The 10,480-nt window shown below is 30.2% G+C and overlaps 1 non-coding gene across 1 annotated transcript; it reads right to left on the reverse strand.

Moving 5' to 3' along the window:
* Positions 1 to 10,137: 10,137 nt before the first annotated feature.
* On the reverse strand, positions 10,138 to 10,243 carry LOC133036388 (small nucleolar RNA R71). The gene has a single exon (XR_009687046.1). It is a non-coding gene; the product is annotated as a small nucleolar RNA R71 (small nucleolar RNA).
* Positions 10,244 to 10,480: the final 237 nt, after the last annotated feature.

A 10,480-nucleotide genomic window follows, 5' to 3' on the forward strand; every position in this document is an offset into this window, starting at 1 on the left:
AATTTTAAATAGAAGTAAGATATTTTGCTAACTTCTAAATTTTGTTATTTTATTTATTTAAATTAAATCATAAAATCTGAAAAAGATATATTTTTTTTTTATTTTTATTGAATATTTAATTTATAAAATAACATTAAATTTTTAAAAGGTAGTTAGCAAAATTTGAAATGATATTTAGGTTAGTTGAAACCTAATTTTTTAAAATTGTAGGTTTAATTTTAAATAATATTTTATTAATTTCGAAAATATTTAAATTTGATTTTATTTTATTATTTATTTTTCGAAAATAATTTTTTTTATTTTATTTAATTAATTTTTTGAAATTATTTATTTAAAATTAAATAAATCCTACATCCAACTATCCAGCTAACCTTGTTGCAGGAGTATGTGTTTTTAGCTTGTTTGTAAGTTTTTAAAACTTATTATTGCTTGATTGCAAATAGCCATGGTTAACTTGTTGACAAATCCAATGATCTGATTTTAACTCATAGCTCCCTTGGTCAAGTAAATAATTTGTAACAGGTAATTTTCACAATCTTCTTTCATCTTTGTATGACCTAGCAACATGATAGGATCCATGCAAATTGTGTGCCTGTGTGAGCCTATATGTTTAATTTTATTATAGATGCATATAGGTTGTTGTTGCTAAATAAAATATCATAGTTCTTGATAGATTTTATTTAGGCCCATTTATTTTTGAGCCTATTCAATTAATAATAGTTGTTCATTTTAAGGTTAAATTCCTCTCTTTTGGGCCTTGTGTGAGAGTTGGGAGCCATAGTAGTGGGTACGACATACTGAACCCAACACCCCCTCACATGAACCACCGCAATTGTGAAGGCCCATTTGCCTGATTTGAACAACTGTACTAGGTTAATTAAATTAGTTTAACCTAAAATTGATTAGCAACATAATTAATTTCATTTATTTTGAAATTAATTTAAGAAAACCATAGTTTAAAGAATTTTATTCTAAGTTAAACTATATGTATTTTCTTGTATTTAATTAAATATAGAATTATAACCATCTAGATTCTTTCTGAAGCTTAATTTAAATTTTTCATTAAATATTCCTATTTAAGTTGATATTTAGTTATCTCTAACTAATCAACTTAAATCTGAATATCTTTTGGATTTAAAATTTCAAAATTAAGTTGAGGAATAATTATTTAATTAAATTTAAATTTGAAAATATTTAAGTTCTAGATTTTTTCTAATACAACTTAAATTAAATATTTTTTTCAAATTTTGTGAAAAAAGATACTTAGTCAAATAAGATATTTTCTAGATAGTTATTTCTAGACTACTTATTATTTCTAATATTAAAAAGGAAAATATTATACATTGTGAAATAATTATTTAAATAATTAATTTTGGTACAATTTATTTTAAGTATATTTTTTTCCTAGTATTAAACTAGAGATTAATAATTAAGCCTTCTCTACACTTAATTATTTATTTCTTGAATTTAATACATTTAATTAAATATCTAAGTTGATTTTCATCATGATACTTAAATATTTCTTTTTCATGACACTTAATTAAATAGAAAATTATTTTTAGTTGAAATTTATTTTTTCAACTAAATTTAAATAATTTTCAAAATATATTTTTTCTTTATTTTATTAATCAATTTTCGAAATTGCATTTCATAATGCAAGATGATTTTGAATTTATCTTGAAAAATAGATTAAGTTGTAAATTAATTATTTATTTTAATTAATTCTTGGATCAACTTAAATCGATGATTTTTTCATTTATTGATTAATTTAAAATAAATTGAATTAAAGTATATTATTAGAAATTGAATTAATTAGTGAAACGAAAATCTAGATAAGTGATATTTTTGCCTGAAGTATTTTTCTAAGTAATTATTATTGAAGTATTTCGAAAATATAAAGTTTTTATACTTTCTTTTTCAAAATACAATAAATATATTCTCATGAAAATTTATTTTGAGTTGCAAATTAATACAACTTAAATAATTTTCTTAATATTTATATATCAAAATTACTACTGAGATGGAAATAATTCAATTTATTTTATCACCATCTAAGTATAATTTTATAAATATTAAATTAAATTTTAATTTAGAATTTTAATTCTAAATTCGATATTTAATGAATATATTTTATTATAAATAATAATGAAAATACATTTTAAATAATGAGCTATATTATTAAGATATTCGATCTTCATTGTTGGTTTTACATCGCGTTTGTTTTAGTGAGTAATCCTCCCTAATGGAGGAACGTTCATTAGCAATTTCGCACCGTTTAATCTCGAAAGATAAGTAGTTTGTAAGTGTTTTATATGGTATGGATCACCCTAATGGTGGCGACCATATTTGACTTGTAAATTATGAAACAATGGTGGAAGCTCATAAGATAGAATTGCCTTGACTCTCGCCTAAACGGGACAACGCTGAATTTCAATCTTGATCGAATAAAAGGTTGCTAGAATGTTTAACATTTTAGATGAGCTGACAACTTTATTCAATGGATGGTAGATTTGACTCTCGCCTAAACGGGACACTGATATCAGTTTGTTGAAAACCTTGGAAATTATTTAGGATTGTATGTTTTAGTATTTTCACTTGTCATTCCAAATTGCTATATGTTTAATAATTTCTGAATTGTGTATGAATTTATATTGAACCATGTTATTTTCTGTTATTAAATTGTAGTTTAATTTCGAATCTTCATTGGTTGTCTAACTTGGTTTGTTTATCTAATGAGATAAATTGCTAATGGATTTTCACCATTAGACATACATAATAGTGTTAGATCTCGAAAGATAAATATTGTATATGCAACATCTAGCTGTTCATCAATTGATGACACCTTAGACTAGTATTTTTACGATATGAAACAGGAAGATTGTATAAATAAGATTACTTTGACTTTCGCTAATCGAAGCATCGTTGGATTCTTATTTAAACAACGAAATTATCCTAATTCCTCTTAGCTTATTCATTTTGAATTAGCTCAATAACATATCATTGGATGAATGGTCTATAAATCATTTCATGTCATTCTATTTTCTCTTAAGAAATTAAATAACGCATATGATTATAATCCCGAAATTCTATTCCACAATGATATAAATCCTCAATCTTAGAAATCTCGTACTTGTATGGGCAAATCTGACTTAGAGTTTAAATTAGTAGTGGTGGTCCAAGAAAGAATTACTCATTATATTTGGTATAAATTTAAGTCTTTGACTTTAATTTTAGATTCCAAACAAAAATTTTCTTATATTTCTAATTCCAGAATACTATACAGTTACACTTTCACAAGTGTTTAATACCATTTTCTATTTATGGATTCAAACTGTATGGAATAGAGTTTAGTATTCTGTGACCAGGATCCACTTGCACTATTCTAAGAACTCTTTGATGTAACTAAACCTAAGTCATCAAAACGACACAACCACATTTTTATTAATCTAAGGCATTTGTATCTTGTTCATAGTGGTTTTGACAAGATCAATCTCTGCAAAGAGTTAATATGCCTATATCCACTGAAAGTAGTTCATCTCATTCACAGATGGATGTACATTCTGGGGTGGATATGAGTTTTCGTTGTATTCTTAAAACGATCACTCTAGATTATACCTTATGCAAAGAAATTTGAAATGTTTGAAAAATTTCTAAATTTCTAGCAATGGTTAAAACCATTAAGGTAAGTGGTTAAAGATCTTGCGAACTGATAGGGGTGGAGAAATAGTTAGTAGATATGCAGTTCAAAGATCATTAAATTGATTTTTGAATTATATCCAAACTTACCTCCCCAGAAACTTCGATTTGCATATTGATGATTAGTTACTAGTCGTTGCCTAAATCCTTCTATGGTAATACAATTTCAGAATGATGTAATGGTTGTATACTTAATGTAAATCATTACTATATTCATGGATGACCTAATCAAAATCTTAAGAAAAGCTAGAACTGTCAACCATGGTTTGTTAGCTATTCTAAGTGATTAGGGGTGGACCATCCCATAGTCAATAGATAAGAAAGTGCTTGTTTAAACAAATACTACTTTTTCTAAGAAAATGACTAAGTCTGAAAAGTAGCAAATAAAGGAGATATTTTTTTTCTTGATTCCAAAAGTGTTCTATCATCTTATTTGACATATGATGATCCCACTGGCTCTGTTGTCTTGTCACAACCGAATAGGTCAATACCATTTAGTTTTCTTAGACATAATTCACGGTACCTTGTCGTAGTGGGAGAGTTTCTAGGAACTCACCTTCTTATGACTTGGAAGACACTAGTGATTAAATCCATTGTGAGTTTAAACAAGTAATGGATTGTCAAGATAAGAAACTAAGAAGAAAAGCAAATAGAACTATGGTTTAATCCATTCACATGGAGTAACCTAAAGTTTTCTATTACAAGGACATAAAAGGAAATTTTCGTTTATAAGTCTATTCAATGGACTTAACAAAACTTCCTGTTCCTAGTATTATAGGTTTGAGTTTATCTAAACCTATGGCTTGTGGTATACCTGGTAATTACTTACTCTAATGCAAGCAACTTACTTTAGTAAGATGCTGAAGCATTTTCTTTCTAATGGCAATCTATAGAAGCTTCACAACTTCTTAGGCATAGATTTTATTTATCTAAGGAAAAGTCTCAACTATTCCAAAAAAGATAAAGCCATGAAAGAATTTCTTAAATCAACAGTGAGAGGTCTTAGATATGCTTTTGTATGCCTTAGACCAGACACCTGCTGTTGAGTGGGAGTAATGAGTAGGTATCAGATTAATCCAGGAGAAGAACATTGGAAGACAATCAAGTAAATCTTAAGATTAAGAAGAGGAACTATATGTTAGTCAATACGGGTGTATTTAAAACTCTTAGACTGCACCACATCAGATTTCGAAATTTTCCTTTGTGCTAGAAAATCTTTCTGATAAGATGGTGATTACTCTGGGGGTGGAATAGTGATTTTGGAGAAGTGTAAAAACCTATTTGAAGTCTCTAGGTCTACCAGAAAGGGAGTGAATGTTAAAGTTGCAGGAAAGGTACTTATTCAGTCTAAGGAAAGTTCTATACATTTTTGGCACCATTCCAAATCGCCTAAACTACTAGTGTTAATTTCCTGATTAACCAAAAGTAGTTGCCAAAGGTATAGAATCCAGTATCCCAAAAAAGTAGACTTATAGAGAGGAATTTCGCATTATCAATGATTTTGTGATTAAGGAAGAGTAATGGTGGAGAAAAGGTTGTGTTTAATTCAACCTTTCAGATCCTATTACGAGGAGTTTACTACTACTACACTTGATTTGTATATCAAGGTGTTGAGATTATTTGAAATGCACATTTTGTTTTATATTAGTGCAAGTGGGAGTTTGTTGGGTTTTATGCCCTAACTAAAACTCATTTCAATATAATCAGATTTACTTATTAATATAGATCAGAAATAGCATTTCATGTTGCATGGTTCACATGATTTATTTCATGATTATGTGTACATAATGTATGAATTCATCTGAAACCCTTTTCACATACTTGATCCTGTTTATTGTGTTGTCAACATATTGGAAAGTAAACGTGACTATGTGAATAAAGTTTCCTAGATTTATCAGACACAGGGTTTTACTGATATGATAATCTACAACAGAGTTTACTTGCATTTGGAGAAATGCTATGTTCTTTCCAGAGCATTGGTTAAAGTAAAGCTCACGTTGGATGCATGGAGTATGCATCGGAAGGGACCGATATTGAACTTTGACTTAGATTTATCAAACTTACCGTAATATCTATTCAAGTCAATATCGCCTAGTTGATCCTAGATCAAATGATCTTAATCCTGTTATGATTAGGCTCAATCTCAAGAGGCTATTCCTGTTCTTTGATTTGTTAGTTAAGGCTACTTTTGGGTCAGGGTGATACGTACATTTTGGGAACACGGTAGTGCAACTAAGTGGGAGCGCTAACATAAACATGGAATTTATAGCTTCTATCTGGCGAATAGTAAGTAAAGGATGATCTCCTTCGAGCTTGACCAAACGAAAATAAATGGTGGAGATCTCATTTCACATAAGCGGAAATATCATTTATACGGGGTTAAGTTTTTTAAGGATAAAATACAATGTAGGGTGTAACGGTAATCTAATCCCATTACAGTGTAGATCATTCATATAGAGGATCATTGATCAAATTAGGATTATAACAATGGATAACTAATGATTTGTCAATATGGTGGAACGTATAGAGCATTCTATATACTGAGAGTGCAATTCTAAGTTCTATGCCTGGATTCAACGAAAAATTAATAAGTCAGTGAATTTAGGTTATAAATTGTTGATCTGCTTATTGGAAGCTCGGTTATATAGACCCATGGTCCCCCCACTAGTTGAGATAATATTTCTTGTAAGACTCATATAATTGGTTTTGATTAATCAATTATAATTCTCAAATTAGACTATGTCTATTTGTGAATTTTTCACTAAGGGCGAAATTGTAAAGAAAGAGTTTTTAGGGGCATATTTGTTAATTATGATACTTTGTATGGTTCAATTAATAAATATGATAAATGACAATATTATTTAATAATTTTTTATAGTTATTAAATAGTTATAATTGGCATTTAAATGGTTGAATTAGAAAATTGGCATTTTTGAGAAAATCAGATGCAAAAGTGATAAAACTGTAAAATTGCAAAAAGTGAGGCCCAAATCCAATCTTCCATGGCCGGCCACTTTTATAGGAATTATCCTCTGATATTTTTATTATTTTAATGCCAAATAATTCAAACCTAACCCTAGTGGGATGCTATAAATAGATAGTGAAGGCTTCAGGAAAATCACACTTTTCATTTAGAAAAAACTGAGCCTCTCTCTCTCTCTACCTTGGCCGACCACTCCCTCTCTCTTTTCTTCCTTAAAATTTCGAAACATTTAGTGATTAGAGTAGTGCCCACACACAACAAGTGATACCTCAATCATAGTGAGGAAGATCGTGAAGAAAGAGTTTCAGCAAGAAGGAGTTTCAACACTAAAGAATCAGAGAAAGAGATCCATGTTCAGGTCTTGATAATACTCTGCGACAGAAAGGACATAAGTGTTAGAGATCTGAACGGAAGGAGTCATTTAATTCCGCTGCACCCAATGTAAGGTTTCCTAAACTTTATATGTGTTTATTTCATCGTTTTAGAAAGTTCATATTTAGGGTGTTATTCAACATACTTGTAAGTAGATCTAAGATCCTCGTAAAATAATTTCCAACAGTGGGACCATCTTATTTCGAATAAGATGATAGAACACTTTTGGAATCAAGAAAGAAAATATCTCATCTACTTTGCTACTTTATTTTCAGACTTAGTCATTTTCTTAGAAAAGTAGTATTTATTGAAACAAACTTTCTTATCATAATGACAATAGGATGGTCCACCCCTAATCACTTAGAATAGCTATCAAACATGCAAACCTTGGTTAATAGTTTTAGCTTTTCCTATGATCACGATTAGGTCATCCATGAATCTAGTAATGATTTACACTAAGTACATAACTATTCCATCATTCTGAAATTATCCTATCACTAGGGTATATCCCTAGAAGGACTTATGCAACTACTAGTAACTAATCACAAACCTTATACTATCATCAATATGCAAATTGAATTTCTGGGGAGGTAAGTTTGGATACAATTCACAAAATCAACTAAATGATCTTTGAACTGCATATCTACCAAATATTTCTCCACCCCTATCAGTTCGCAAGATCTTTAACCACTTACCTTAATGTTTTTCAACATTGCCAGAAATTCATAAAATTTCTCAAACATTTCAAATTTCTTAGCGTAAGGTAAAATCTAGAGTGATCGTCTCAAGAATTTAACGATAACTCATGCAAAGACTGCTTAGCTTTAATTTGAAAATTAGTAGATAATTAGAGTTTAATTATGAAATTTGATTATTAGTATTGAATTATTAATTTATAATGATTTATTTGAATTCAGAATGCATTATATATGTCATATATAGAAATTTCATAATTTTGCATATTTAGTGCTCAGACATATTGGAACGCGGTGTTTGGCCATTAGAATCACATCCTAGTACTTTTAGAATAGCGGGGCAGTATTGTTAGGTTATTTTTAGTATTAATTTTAGATTAAGTTTAGTATATTTTTAATTAAGTTTTAATCGTGTTTGGAGCATTTTTACGCTTGTTATCTTTTATTTGTGCAGATTTAAAATAGAAGAGGATTAGAAAAATATCAGAGAAAAAGATGGAAAAAAGATAAAAATATCTAACAAAAAGATGATATTTAAAATAGAGAAAATTGTGCAAGAAAATAAAGCTAAAATTTCAAGTCTGAATTCGACTATCTTTTGGTTAGATTTTGGAAAACATCAAAACATAAAAGTTCTAGATCTCTCTTTTATCTTTCCGGAACATCTTGAATCGTTCAATTCCGAGTAATATCGAGAGAGTTATGGCCAAAATACTATCAGTTAATGCAGTAGAAAGAATATCTCGTTTGAGGTTTCCCAAAAATTTAAATCCGAATGGGAATTTAAATATGTGCGTTTTTTTTTCGATCTTTTTAGGCCTTCAATGCCAATATAAAGGGAAGAAGGGAGTTGATTTCAGCAAGCAATTTTAGAGAGAAAAAAAAGAGAGAATACAGATGCAAAGTGGAGAGATCAACTGCAATATTGGAGGCATTCTTCAGAGGGTTTTTAACATTCTTCTCTTCTCTATTTTCATCTCTTTTCTTAAAGTTAATATGTGTGATTGTGCACTCATAAACATGAGTAACTAAACATTTAATTAGGGTTAGATGGAGATTGTTTAACATTATTTTATGGTTTTAATATGATTTATTTTCCCCCTAATTTCTATGTATTCTATTTCATTTGTGCTTAACTACTTTTAATTGCCTGATCACCAATTAACTGTCTATGATTTTGATGCGAGATCTGAGAAGTGAGTGTCAATTATGCTATAATGAAATAGAACTGAATCTCGATATAGGACGAGAGTACCTATATGGTTTAGATAGCTTATAGGGTTTCTGTGTTTCATGCATGTTGCATGTTAAATTTATCACGAGAGTAGAAAGTTTGCATGTAATTGAGATTTATATATCTGAGAAGACTATAAATTACCTTAGTAAACCTGCTATTGCATAGAAATTAACATTAGGAAAATAATCATATTAGGCCATAATAAATAGAAACAATTGAAATCGAAACCCTAGTTTTAATTAACTGTCAATTTTCTTAAATAATTGCTTCTTACTAGTTTTCTTATTTTTAATTCTTTCTTAATTTTTATTTAACCAAATAGAAGTAAAAGTTTAATTTCAACGTACTTAACTACAATCCTTGTGGGATCGACCTCACTTTTGGTGAGTTTACTACTTGAAACGATACGTACACTTGCGTGTGCAAAATATCACAACAAGTTTTTGGCGCCGTTGCCGGAGAATTGTATAAAGATTAATATTACATAAAATTATACTAACTTCTACTTTCGTCTATTTCTCTTGCTAAATTTCTAATCTGTTTCTTGCAATATTGTCTCTATCTATTTCAGGGATTTTAAGTGTATGCGCTGTCAAGGTCAAGGAGTCATATTGCCCGTTAATCCTAAAATTGAGAAGACTTGTAGGAGAAATAGAAGGAACAAAAGGCACGAGAGAGTTTCAGCACCTACTGAAACACCAGAAATCATGGCTAATAACGCTAATGTTACAAATAATGGAGGCAACAACGATAATAATGGAGGTGGTGTTGAAGATTAAGCAAATGGCCGCAGCTTGAGAGATTATATCCTCCCAACTCTTGCGGGGGTTCAGTCATGCATCAGACCACCAGCAGTGGATGCTAACAACTTCAAAATTAAGCCTGCCATACTTCAAATGGTGTAGTCTTCAATCTAGTTTGGTGGACTCCCTTTTGAAGACCCCAATCTAAACTTGTCAAACTTCATGGAATTATGTGAGGCTTTCAAAGCCAATGGAGTTAGTGATGATGCCATCCGTTTGAGACTGTTTCCATTCTCATTGAGAGAACGAGCCAAGAGTTGGTTGAACTCCTTGCCTCCAAACTCATAGCCACATGGAATGACTTGGCAACAAAATTTCTGTCTAAGTTCTTTCCTCCAGCAAAATCTGCCAAGTTGCAAGGAGAAATCAACAATTTTTGTCAGCAGGATAATGAATCTCTCCATGAGTCTTGGGAGAGGTTCAAGGATCTCATCAGAAAGTGCCCTCATTATGGTATTGAGAAGTAGATGCTGGTTCACAACTTTTACAACGGGCTGGTAGGTAACAGAAGAACCCTTATAGATGCAGCAACTGGTGGAGCTTTTATGAGGAAAAGTGCAAATGAGGCCTATGATTTGCTGGAAGAGATGGCCCTGAATAACCAGCAGTGGCCAACTGAAAGGAGCCAAACAAAGAAGGTGGCTGGTATGCTTGAGGTGGATGCCATTACCAAGTTGACAGCCCAGGTAGAGGC

The sequence above is a fragment of the Cannabis sativa genome, chromosome 3 (assembly GCF_029168945.1).
Source record: "Cannabis sativa cultivar Pink pepper isolate KNU-18-1 chromosome 3, ASM2916894v1, whole genome shotgun sequence".
NCBI classification, from domain to species: domain Eukaryota; kingdom Viridiplantae; phylum Streptophyta; class Magnoliopsida; order Rosales; family Cannabaceae; genus Cannabis; species Cannabis sativa.